This window comes from Acipenser ruthenus, chromosome 3 (genome assembly GCF_902713425.1).
Source record: "Acipenser ruthenus chromosome 3, fAciRut3.2 maternal haplotype, whole genome shotgun sequence".
In the NCBI taxonomy this organism is placed as follows: Eukaryota; Metazoa; Chordata; class Actinopteri; order Acipenseriformes; family Acipenseridae; genus Acipenser; species Acipenser ruthenus.
Genome location: NC_081191.1, coordinates 79,076,141 through 79,089,628, shown reverse-complemented (window position 1 = coordinate 79,089,628; position 13,488 = coordinate 79,076,141).

Genomic DNA, 13,488 nt, shown 5'->3' with positions numbered 1-13,488 from the left:
ATTGTGTGACCCTGAGCAAGTCACTTAACCTCCTTGTGCTCCGTCTTTCTGGTGAGACGTTGTAAGTGACTCTGCAGTTCACACCCTAATCTCTGTAAATCTGCTAAATAAATAAATAAAGCAATAATAATAATCCTGAGTGTCGAAGATTCTGTCAGGTTTATAATTAAGCGATAGTGCCTGGCAATGAAGGATCTACTGTGTGGTAGTTGAACATGAGTTATGCATCCCGAGCCAAACTTTCAAAATATCCTGCTCATCAGGAGAAATTTAAATGTATTTAATGATTTTTTTTTTTCCTTTTTGTGATTGCCTTCATCGAGGTGGCACTATTACTATTAGACAATTATTTATCAATTAATTTAAAAAATACTTTAAAACCTAGATTTATCTTGACCTTTTAATGATTCATCAGGTACCTGTGACTAGGGTACACCCCACCCATGTGTGTATTTTGTGTTATTTTGTATTGTTTGGATTATGTAGCACAGGTGATTTAGAATGTATGTATTTGGGCACTGTTTTAGGTCGGCAGAGAAGAGTTAATTACCTCCCCTGCCAAATCACTTCATGTGCAGACTGTGCCTGAGCCGACTGAATAATTAACAAGCGATCGAGCAGAGGCACAGATGTATAAAAGGAGTGGATTAGCCGTTTCTCCAGGTTGGGTGTTCAGAGGTGGAACGACAGAGCGAGACAGTAAGCTTTCTAATAAAAAAAAGATAAACAATTGCTACTCGTGCTGGTTACACAACAGCACCCTGCTTGTTTAAATTATATTACCTGTTTGTTTTGGCCAATGTGCCTTTTTGTTTTGGTGAAGTGTTTCTGTTTTTGTTTAAACATTTTATTTATAATAAATTCACGCATCAGCACTTGCACTCACAGTACTGTGTCTGTATTTTCTGGTCTGAATTCTGTGAGGTGTTAATATAAAAACGTAATATATATATATATATATATATAAAGGACGGGTTTCGGCAGAGTACATTTTTTCAAAGCTACATACAGTAACTACAAATTGGGGAAAAAAGTCAAAAAAAAAATTAAGTAACACGATAACATTACTCTCGTACACACTGCACATTATATATATATCACAAATCTCATTATAAAATCAGGAATTTTAATACAGCCGAATATGTAACTGACAAGTCTGTGTACGAACATACTGTAGTCACCTGCTCATGGCTGTTTTACCCACGAAACACTGCGCTTGGGCGACAGGTAACATGCCCCTTAGAGTACTGAACACATACGGACATTGCCATTCAACGCAGATCTCAGGAATCACTGCTGCGCATGTGCTACAGGGGCAGCAGGGAAACTGCCCAAGGTCCTTACTGCGTATGCTCATTTGCAGTGGTAGCAGTAGGTAATGTAATTACTGTTATGATCTCTGTAATGATGTTACTGGCGGCTAGCGACAAAATATCAAATTATTATTGAATTCAAACCGGTGGGGTGGTGCCCCAATGCCCCTTATACACCAGCTGCGCCTGGACGTCACCCACAAGCCATCCTTACCACAGTACCCTTCTTCTGATAAAAGTTGTAGGAAAATAGTCCAGGAAATGTTCCTAAAAGATCAACTACATAATAAAGAAAAAAAACATTGAAGTTGCTTATAGTTTATCTGGGCAGTGCCAAATATTTGAATGGAGCAATGTTACTGAATTGTTCCTGTCTCAGTTTGTTGTTGTTGAAAGATGCTGACCTCCAGCCAATCTGACAAGCTGTGATTGGCAGTTGCGGGTACAGGACTGGTTGCTTTCGTTGATACAAAGTATTGATTGGTTGGTTTTGGTGGATAATTGAATATATTTGAATCAATTGTGTCTTTATTTAGTATTTGCTGTCCAAATACTAGTTTTCATTACTGCAAGTCAAAATGAAAAGTGCGATACTTGTGGGGATCAATTTTAAGTTGGATTCACATTGGATGCTGCGGGTTCCAGCGGGTATCTACTGACTGATAGAAGCCCACTAGAGCTGGAGGCTGATTGGCTAATGAAGTGAATGAAGTTAATGAATCATTTTCTAATACATGTTAAGGTAACAATATAAAATTCCTTGATTTTAATTTAATTCCTTGGTCCATTTCTTTTTTCATTTAATTTGGGGGGCATGATGGAAGGGCTCTGCCCCCTTATTTCCTTCCTACCAATAACATCTGCAAAACCCCTATTTATTTTTATTTATTTATTTATTTTATTTAATTATAAATTTGCCAATTATTTTTTATTATTTTCTCCCCAATTTGGAAATGGCCTATTATTTTTAGGCTCAGCTCACCGCTACCACCCCTGCGCTGACTCGGGAGGGCGAAGACGAACACACGCTGTCCTCCGAAGCGTGTGCCGTCAGCTGACGGCTTTTCTTCACACTGCGGACTCACCATGCAGCCACCCAATAGCTACAGCGTCGGAGGACAACGCAGCTCTCGGGCAGCTTACAGGCAAGCCCGCAGGTGCCCTGGCAGACTACAGGGGTCACTGGTGCGTGGTCAGTCGAGGACACCCTGGCCGACCTAGCCCTCCCTCCCCCCGGGCGGTGCTCAGCCAATTGAGCGCCGCCCCCTGGAAGCTCCTGTCCTCAGTCGGCATAGAAATAGCCTGGACTCGAACTTGCGACGTCCAGACTATAGAGCGCATCCTGCACTCCACGTGGAGTGCCTTTACTGGATGCGCTACTCGGGTGCCCCCGTAAACCCCTATTTAAACACAAGCCATGAGTTTTATCTTTCTCTTGGGTTTTTGTTTTCCACCATCCTCCCCTCCTCCCCACTACGCTTTACTCCTCTATTCTGCCGCTCCACCTCTGCAATGGTTCCCCTTGGGGGAAGTGTCGGTTGCTTCCCAGCCTTGGAGACCGATCAGTTCGGTTTCACCTCCGCAAGACAAGGGGAATCTTCCAACTCATCTCTGTCATAAAGCACATCTCTATTATTATCAATTTCCAGAGGTCTCTTCCTCTACGTAGCCCTCGATCATGTCCAGTGAATAGTGTAAAATAGTAATTTCCAAAATAAACTCTTGTTGCTGGTGGTGTCAGATTGATGATCCATCAGTTCTAAGAACATTTTAAAACCAGTTTCTAATTGATTAAACATTAACATGCTCTCATTGATTAATAAACTGAAAATTACAGCTTATAATAATAGCCTAATAGTCTATGAAGCTAGTTATTGTCAAAAACAAAGGGATATTTGGTTAAAATAAACATGTAGACATGTGAATTGTCCTTATGTGCAGAGAATAATAACAGTTGACATAAGGATGTATTACAGTATTTTGACTTGCTTGGTTTTTCTGTTTAGCCTAACCTTTCAGGCACAAGGTGTTGCCTCGAATTTTCCGCTGCTGGTGAAGCAATTTGCCTGCCCAACTCCCTGGTGAGGCCAAACATTAGATTGAAGAGGAGGAGGAGGAGGTACTGTAATCTCAAAGTTGGTTTAAAGTTATTCTATCTATAACCTCAATTTAATTCCTGATCATACCACATTGTTATTTAATTTGTGGCTAGCGTTTGGTTCAGCTCGTCTGAGAATGGAAAAATGCACTCTAGCAGTCAAGAATGTTAGATGATTCTTTACTTTTCCCTTTCCACTCAAAGTATGAGCCCATCAGTATAATATTATATTCAGACTCCACAACCTTGGGGACATAAAACATGCTGAAGACAAATGAACACTGGTGATTTAAGTGCATGAGGTCCATGGCACACTTTCAGTAATCTGAGTTATGGAATAAATTATTGGATGACCCATATAACTACGGGTAAAAGCTATCTGTGCAAGAGAACAAAACTGAGGCTTGACGTTCCTAATGTTCCATTTCATATATTCCAGTGATGTGTGTAACATATTCTGCATTAAGACATCTGGAAATATCCAGATGAAAACCTTTTTTCAGCAATGAAAATAAGCTTTATAGGCAGTTGAAAAGAAAACTTTAGTCCCTATATTTCACTTATCAGTATGTGTGTATATATTGTGATAACTTGCCCCCACTTAGGTTCGTTGCCCCTTTTAAAAATTGACCCAGACACAGAAATTGGGGGTTCAGCGCTTCCGCGCACTTTTAATAATACAAACCAAAATACAAAAACAAAAACAAACACCTAGCTCCTTCGGAGCACTAACTAAGACTCAGGAACACCCTGACTATAAAGTGGGATGGCTAAGCCGTTTCCCCACAACACAACACACACAGTATTGCCACCCTTGACAACTGCTTGGAAGCAGAGCACACCTTCCTGCCTCCTTCTAGACAGCAGCCCTGAGCAGACTGACTGCACCTCTTATATACCCTGCACCTGGTCCTAATTTACAATCACTACCAGGTGCAGGGGATCATTAACAATAAAACACTTAACCAATTAAACAATCAAACAAATGTGCATTCTCACATGTTTTCATGCAGGGAGGATTAACCCCCTCCCTGCTGTGTTACAATATATATATATACATTCACACTGTACAGACCTGTTTTAAAGTCTAACTACATTTCAAAGAGTAAGTAGTAGGGTTCAGTAAAATATAGCGTTATACATCACAACCTCTGGTGTAGTCCTAAATCTGAAAGTACCGGAACGCCAATTAAAATATGGATTTTTCTCAAACAAATTATACAAATTATTTTTTTGTAGGTTGAACTTGAAGTAACATTTAATGTAATGTAATGTAAGTAATAATCTCGCATTTGACTTTTAGGCTACTCCCCCTTGGTCAGTGCTGCTAGATTGGTGTTTTTCCAGCCAAATTGCGCTTGTTTTAAAAGCATCTAGCGGGTAAATGTTGTCTTTGGTGGTTTGGTTATTTTTTGACTATTTTTATCATGCATGTTTTTTTCCTATTCCTTTCGATTTTGAGGTCATCACCAGTGCAGAGCTTCAATCACCACAATGCCCTGTATAGTATATCACGTCCTCTCCCTGTCTTTTTTCTGGAGCTCTGCATCCAATAAAATTATGAATCACACAAATGCTCCGTTTATTTTTTTATTTGTCACCAATTTAAGAACTGTATCAGTACAATTAGAATTGTTTTTGTTGGGGGCTCCCGAGTGGCGCATCCAGTAAAGGTGCTCCTCGCGGATTGCAGGATGTGCCCTGTAGCCTGGAGATCGCAGGTTCGAATCTAGGCTATGTCACAGCCGTCCGTGACCGGGAGTTCCTAGGGGGCGGCGCACAATTGGCTGAGCGCTGCCCGGGTAGGGAGGGCTTAGGTTGGCAGGGGAATCCACGGCTCACCGCACATCAGCGACCCCTGTGGCCGATAGGGTGCCTGTGGTTCTGCAGTGGAGCCGCCAGATCTGTGTTGTCCTCTGGCACTATAGGTCTGGTGGATCTGCAGTGCGAAAAATGATGGCTTGGTAGGAGCACATTTCGGAGGACGTGTGTTCCAGCCTCCGTTTCCCAAGTCGGCGGGGGGGTTGCGAGCGGTAAGCCGAGGATACAGATAATAATTGGGCATGCTACATGCAGACACAATAAAAGGGAAAGTTGCATTGGGAACATTAAACGATGAAGTATTGGGGAGAAATAAAATATGCTACACTTCAAGATAAATAACAATAAAGATGGAGTGTGAACAATGGCGTTTCACAAAAAATAGTGGGTGGACAGTGTCCACCTTTCCAAAAACTTGATTAGATGGCATCCACCCCTGAGTCTAACACTGGTATTTTATTCACATGTCATCACCTGGCGAATGCATTTCTCAACTTTTACTAAGGAGCATCCACAGTGTCTTTTATACAGTATACAAATGTATTTTATTTTATTTTAAATATTGAAAACAATATGTGGCATCTCAAATATTAAGCAGGGTCCAGCCATGGACAACACCACAGAGAGTTGCCTAAAAAAAAAAACTATTTTCTGTGCTCATGTATGTAAGGGCAACAAATACGTCAATACTGTAAACTGTGCTCAGCACAATAACCTTTTCCAAAAGACCACCATTTTGATGTAGGGCTATCCTGGTAGCTTGGCCATTTCAAACCACCTGTGCAAATTAAGTATGTAAAGCTAAGATTTTTTTTTGATTAAACATAAACAAGTTTTATGCCATATCAAATAAGCTGTATCCACAATGGAGAGATGTATTAAAACATTTGTCTATTTGCTTAACCTCACAAGCAAGGTATTTCTAATATTGAAAACTATATTACCAAGGAAACCTATTAGTATGGTCTTGAATGAGTGAGCAGTTCTCAACTGAGAACCGCATAGAATGGGCCAAACATATTCATTAGTGCTATCAAGCATATCCCATATCACTGGCTAAGCACTCCTTGCTGTTTATTCAGATGTAATAAAGTATTAGGGGAAATATAGTGTTAGTCTTGTGATTTTGCTGATATTGGTATTTGTCATATTGTAATATAGTATTAGTAATTCATGCCAGCTGACTTGTGTTAGTGAGGGAGGTACAGAAATTATACCCTGCGGTGTGAGGAAGTAGAGTAAAGGTTGACAATTTTTCTTCACAATTATGGTCAATTTTCTGGCTCCAGTCTCATCTGACTACAGTTCAGAGCAAAAAATCTTGGAGTCAATTCGATGTTGAGTTAGTTGTACAATGATATGACAATGTGGTCTTTATTTCAGGTGGCAAACACGACTCTTCTTAAACCAAGGCCAGCATTGCTTTACTTGTCCTGAGCTCTCTAATGACACACTGGGTCTGTTTGTTTTACAATATGTGGCTTGAGTTCCAAAACGGCATCAGGTGCCTACACTGATGAAGGCACTAACCGAAATGTGTGTCTACTTGACTTGGTTTCTTAGAATTAATCAGGGTTTTTTTTAAGTTATGGATGACATTTATCAGCACCTATGTGTAAAATAGTTAACTAAACATACAAACTGTCCTGGTTCTTTAAAGCAGCAGTAGCATGTCTGCTCTTTCCCTGACAGTACAGGTCTGTTTCCTGTCACACGCATGGTACAATTCATTACAATTGGTCCCTGACTGAATTGATCCCTCTCTGTGTAAGTCTAGTGGATAATGTAATGGTTCCTGGCACACTAATGTAGCTTGGCTCTTTTAGAGATGCGGTAGTGCATTCTCTCTGGCACCCCTTTTTTAAAAAAAAATTAAAAACATCTAAAAGGCAACTGTCAAACAATGTATTGTTGTAGTGAGGGGTGAGACAGGAGGGTGTTGGTAGCCCAGAAGCATTTAAAACTTGAAGTGTAAAATATAAGCAGGGTACACAAGCACCTGTCACCGTCTGTGTATAAACAAAACCTACCTGTTATTGTAACCTGTGCCTGTCTGTTACTGTGTCAGGAAAAGCATTCGCTGTGACTCCATGCCAGACAGGTGCTCATGATTCTCCCTTACATAAGTGTGTGAAAGGGTAGCTTTGCAGGCCCAGATGTTATTGGCAGGCAAAGAGACTCAGAGGCAAGGAAACTGCAGTTAAAGTGCTTCTGCACAGTTTAATAAACAAACAGAAAATAAAAATACAAAACAAAACACTACTGCTCACGAGCAAAAATAAAACAGGTTAAACAAAATGTTCACAATAAACAAGAACAAAATAACCAGCTCAAGGGCCAAAACAAAAGTTTAAACAAAAACAAAACTGTTCAGGCTGGGCAGAGCCTTCACTGAACTTGACCTTTGTCAAAAAATACAGCAACACAGCCCCAAACTGTTCACTCACCAACTCCCAGCCCCAAACTGTTCACTCACCAACTCCCAGCCCCAAACTGTTCACTCACCAACTCCCACCACCAAACAAAGGATTTTCTCTTTTTATACCATGTGGCTGGAGCCTAATTATCCATTACTCAATTAGCTCCAGCCACATTCTCACATGTATTTTGGCAGGGATAGGAAATTAACCACATCCCTGCCAACCACCACCAAATTACCACACAACAATATTATTATTTACAGGCAGGGCCCTGCCACAAAGTGACAAATGGACAAGACTTTGCTGTTCATGTTGCAGTTGAGGTGAAGGTATCTTGCAGGTCAGATGAAAAAACACAGGGTTTCATTGTCAAAGCAGAGGGGGATTCTCCACATGGTAAGCTGTGGAAGGTCGAGACCTGCTCTTCGTTGTATACATAATAATAATAATAATAATAATAATAATAATAATAATAATAATAATAATAGACCCAAGAAACAAAAGGTCGGTTTCATTTTAGTGACAATTTCGACCAAGCTAGAAGAAGTAACCTCAGCGAAATAGGACAAGTAAATACATGTAAAAACTGATGAGGCAGATGGCAAGACAGCATGTGAAACAGAACATGACAGTTGATGTATAATATTGTCAGTTTTACTTATGAATTTATTGATTTATTGTTCAAAAGAGGTGCCTGGGATTTGCAGAACTGTCTCTAATGAGGTTAGAATAAAAGAGCTGTCTGGCTGAATTTAAGGCATGTCTGTATGCCGATTTATGCTACCTCCATATTTGAAGATGAACAGTTAAACCAATGTGGCTCCACCTGTGTTCAAGCCTACACCCTGCTGTTTTCATGGAGCGTAGCTGATCATTGTACCATGGTGAACAATGCGTGTAGGAAACTACACGTGTTTTCTCAGGAGTTAAACTATCAAGAACTCTACATATGTTTGTGTTATAAGACTACACAGTATTTAACAATGTGAAATTTAACAGTAGGTTTAGCTCTGATTACTGGTAATTGTAGATCCAAGTTAAACAAAATGACCATATGATTGTCAGATCAAGGGATTGGAGATTAGTAACTGGCAGGCACATGGTGATAACCAAATCAAGGATATTACCTTGATTGTGAGTAGGGACATTTACATGTGTGTGAACCCACCACAATCCAAAAGAGCCAAAAACTCTCTTGACAGAGCACAGGACTGAGGGTCAACATGAATATTGAAATCACCTGTGAGCAGAATGCAATCGTACTTCGGACGGGAAAACGTCAACAGGTCCGACAGCTCATTCAGGAATGATTTATGTTGTTTAGGGGGCCGATAAAAAGGACCACCACCACAGGTACGGAAGAAACTAATTTGAAAGCTACACACTCAAATGAGATAAAAAAAAAAAGAAATAGCCACCACTCTGATATTGTAACCAAGTCGGTATACAACAGTCAATACCCCACCACAACCAGAGGCATGGGCTTTTTCAAGAAAACCGTCGCCAGAAGTTGCTAACTGGCTTAACCAAAACCTGTCATTGTGTTGATGCCAGGTTTCAGTCAAATATGAAGAAGGTTCTGGTCAGAGATAACTTCACTCAGAGGCAGAGACTTGTTTGCAAGAGAACGTGTATTGAATAAATCTACTTTAACAGACCTAGATGACATTAGTCCCAAAGCAAACTGTATTGAAGGTGCTGGTTAAACAAGAATGGCCGTTGTTGTGTCAACCTACAGTACACGTGCCCTGTAAACTGAAACACAGGTTGACAGGATGGTCAGAAGTAACACATGCAGTGTGCTGTTTCAATAGAGGACTCACATTCGTGGTATATTGTAGGTCAATTATCTTTTGCATTTCTAATCTTTGAGTCAGAGGCAGAGGACAAAAAATAACCTTAAGTCATTAATAACAACAATGGCAAGAACATAACAGAATATGATTGTGATGGGGTGCAGCCTATTTTGTGGTGGTTTTGTGTTTTTTTTTGTATTGCTTAGAGTGGATATGAGTGAGTTTGGGGTTTGGTTCAGTGAGTGAGTTTGTGTGTGTGTGTGTGAGAGTGAGTGAGTGAGAGTGAGTGAGTGAGTGTGAGTGTGAGTGGTTCTTTTTGTATAGTTCGGGTTTAAAGCCTGTTTTTGTGTTTGTCTTTTTGGTTGGCCATCGTGCCTTTTGTTTTGTGTATTTTGTTTAATTAAAAGTCTTTTATTTTCCCTACACATCCTGACTCTCTGAGTCTCCTTACCTTGGTCAGCCTGTCACAATGATATATACTGTAAATGAGTAAGCAAAGCTGTTTATATTAAAATCAATGGAAATACCCTGTGATAAAGGCAAGAAAGAACAATTTCAATTAAAAGCAAAATTAAAAACTCAAGTTGCTGCCCATGTAAGCTATTTAGCACATAAGTCATGAAAACAAATTGAAAATCCTTAGCTGATATATGTTTATTATGGTATAGTATGGGGTAACATTTACACAGGACAGATGTCGACTCTACTGTGATGGAAGATGCCGTATCGCAAACCTTATGCATATCTGTTTGGCCTTGCACTGTTCTCCTTAGGCTTTCAGCAAAAACTATAAAAACAAGAGATGAATGAATAAATGAATGAATTATTATTATTATTACTAAATGATGACAGATAAGTCAGCATTTATATGCCACCCACATTGAACTTATTAAGAAGAGGAGTTCAAAAAAATTACAGTAAATAATAAATTTAGCAACTTCAGGTTTTTTTTGCTTTGAAAATATAAATGAAAATAAGTAGCTTTGGGCAAGAAACATGACTGTCCTAAAAGAACCTTGGCCTGAAACATGGAAACACTCCAGCGTGTCAGGCAATATATCAGCCTTATGCCAAATGTCAGTTAACCAACATAAAACATTAAACAAGTTTTCCTAATAAAGTACAGACATAAACTTGTAGTCTTGAAAACTGTTCCTTCAATTAAATATACAAATGCACAATAGCTCTGTATGCCCCCTAAGCATGTGCTGTGGAAATCTGCGTGTTTAGGGTGCCTCCTACTTGAGCTATTTGTTTCATGTAGAGACAGTGGTTCATTTATGTTGTTCAGGCTGATCCTATCAAAAAGCTGTCTTAAGTGACTCGTAAAGACATCACACAATTTGAATTTTGCTCCCTGCTATTTCCAAGACGATGCCTGATTAGTGGTGTAAATCATTTTGTGGGTTTCATCTGAACGTAACTGTTTTCATAGGTGTGTGCATTCTAAAGATTGAAGTGCCATGTTTTGGGCTTTTAACCCATGTGTACCCCTCTTTAGCTGAACATCAGTTTCCCTCATTGACGTTTACAGTAGAAATGTTCATTTTCAACAAGGTATTTTTGTTCGAGCACACTGGGGTTCTTCATTGAAGCATTGTGACACTTGTTAATTGTGACATCTGTTAATTGTCCATGAATGATTAGATGGAAATGGATTGACATTTCTCTTACATTGACCTTGACTTTATCCGGACTGTGTATTGGCGGGCTTAACCTCTGGTTGCTATGGTGCTAGAAGCAAGGCCAATCAAAGTCAGATCTATGTAAGGGAGCTGACAGGGAAAGGCATCAGAAAGATCTCAACCTAAATCATTGGATACATATAAATCCACAGTACATTTTACCAGCTGTTGCTCCTATTGTAGTGTGGGTACTATTGTAGGCAGTTAATATATTCTTAAAAGCAATAAATCAAAGGACCTCCAAAAACTGTAGGGGATAAAGAGATACCTTTGTCAAGATCTCGTGGGACCTCTACAATAACAGTGTCCTATTATAATGTACAAATCCGTTTTCAATATCGCTCTCTGAAAACGATGGCCTATTTACACGTTACAACAAGCCAAAAATAGACCACATTCCAGACTGTTCAAAGTTCATAAATCGTGTTTGTTCAACATGAGCGAATGACTCAATACTGGGAATCTCTTCTTCGAAAGATGGCATTTATTAAGCATGCAACAAAATAAGTTTGAAAATCACACAAAACAGTTACACAATTAATGTCACATTAAAAGCATTACAATGAGAACTAAGGTTTAAAACAACAATTTACCAAAGAAATATTAGTACATACTGACACAACAAGGGGTCACACAATACCTGAACAGATATTTAAGAGTATTGTTACCTAGCTTGGAAAGCAGTCACTTTCAGCGTTCTGTTACCTTGTGTTTCTCCGAGTGTCAGGGCCCCCAACCTTGATGGATAAATACTGAGAGCTGAGGGCTCCAGGTGCAGTCTTGTAGTTTCTTTGAATCTGAGCAAGCAGGGATCAGCGGTCAGGGTATAGCGCAGGGGCTAATGCAGAGGAATAGAGCAGGGGCTAGAGCAGGGGGATAGAGCAGGGGCTAGAGCAGAGGAATAGAGCAGGGGCTAGAGCAGGGGGATAGAGCAGGGGCTAGAGCAGGGGGATAGAGCAGGGGCTAGAGCAGGGGGATAGAGCAGGGGCTAGAGCAGAGGAATAGAGCAGGGGCTAACGCAGAGGAATAGAGCAGGGGCTAGAGCAGGGGGATAGAGCAGGGGCTAGAGCAGGGGGATAGAGCAGGGGCTAGAGCAGGGGGATAGAGCAGGGGCTAGAGCAGGGGGATAGAGCAGGGGCTAGAGCAGGGGGATAGAGCAGGGGCTAGAGCAGGGGGATAGAGCAGGGGCTAACGCAGAGGAATAGAGCAGGGGCTAGAGCAGGGGGATAGAGCAGGGGCTAACGCAGAGGAATAGAGCAGGAGCATAGAGCAGGGGGCTAACGCAGAGGGATAGAGCAGGGCCAAAGAGCAGGGGCAAGGAGCTAATGTTTACAGTCGGCTTTTATACTTTTCAAACAAAGAGATTATTTGAATTTCCCGCTGCATGCTCCGATTGGCTATTTTGTAGCTTAATGGCCTTGAAACCTTGATTGATTGCTCCCCCCTTCCTCTGTCTGATTAGTTCATTATCATAATCTGGAAAGGGGAAACCTTTAAAACGTGCATAACTTTTGCTAAATAATTCAGATTTTATTCTGAATTCCCGTTATTTTTACCATAAGAAATTACATTTTTTTAGACACCAAATATGTCGGGTTGCGACTTTGGTTAGACATTGCAAACAGTTTAATTCTCTTAGGGATTTATTACATGGGTTATTCTATACTTGTTAGGCAATTTAAGAATAAAAACGCTTGCATCTTGTACTCATAGTGGTATTAAATCAATATGATGTTAAATTTGTCTTAAATCTCTAAATCTTTAAGCTATTTTTCTCTCTTTCAGACTCCTATGCTAAACCACCTTTCTCTCACCAGATAGGGTAATTAAATCGCAGAGACGGATTTGATTAGCCTTTTGTTTCCTGAGTGCCTGATGCATTCAAGGTGTTAGGTTGATCGTTATTGCTAGGCAAAGCTAGACAAATTGGATTAAAGTTCATTCAATGTTGATTCCTGTTCATATACAATATCATAAAAACATAAGAACATAAGAAAGTCCACGACATTTGCAATATATTTGTGATGACAGTGGGGCAGTGTGACAGGGTAGCGTCGTGGGCCCAGATGGTATTGGGCAGGCAGAGAGACTCAGAGACAAAGAAACTGCAGTTAAAGCGCTGCTGCGCAGTTTAATAACAAAAGGAAATCAAAACACTGCTCACAGAGCAAAAATAAAACGGTTAAACAAACACAAAACTGTTCAGGCTGGGCAGAGCCTTCACTGAACTTGCACCTTTAACAAAAATACAGCAACACACCACCAAACTATTCACTCAGCAACTCCCACCACCAAACAAAGGATTTTCTTTTTTTATAGCATGTGGCTGGAGCCTAATTATCAATTATTCAATTA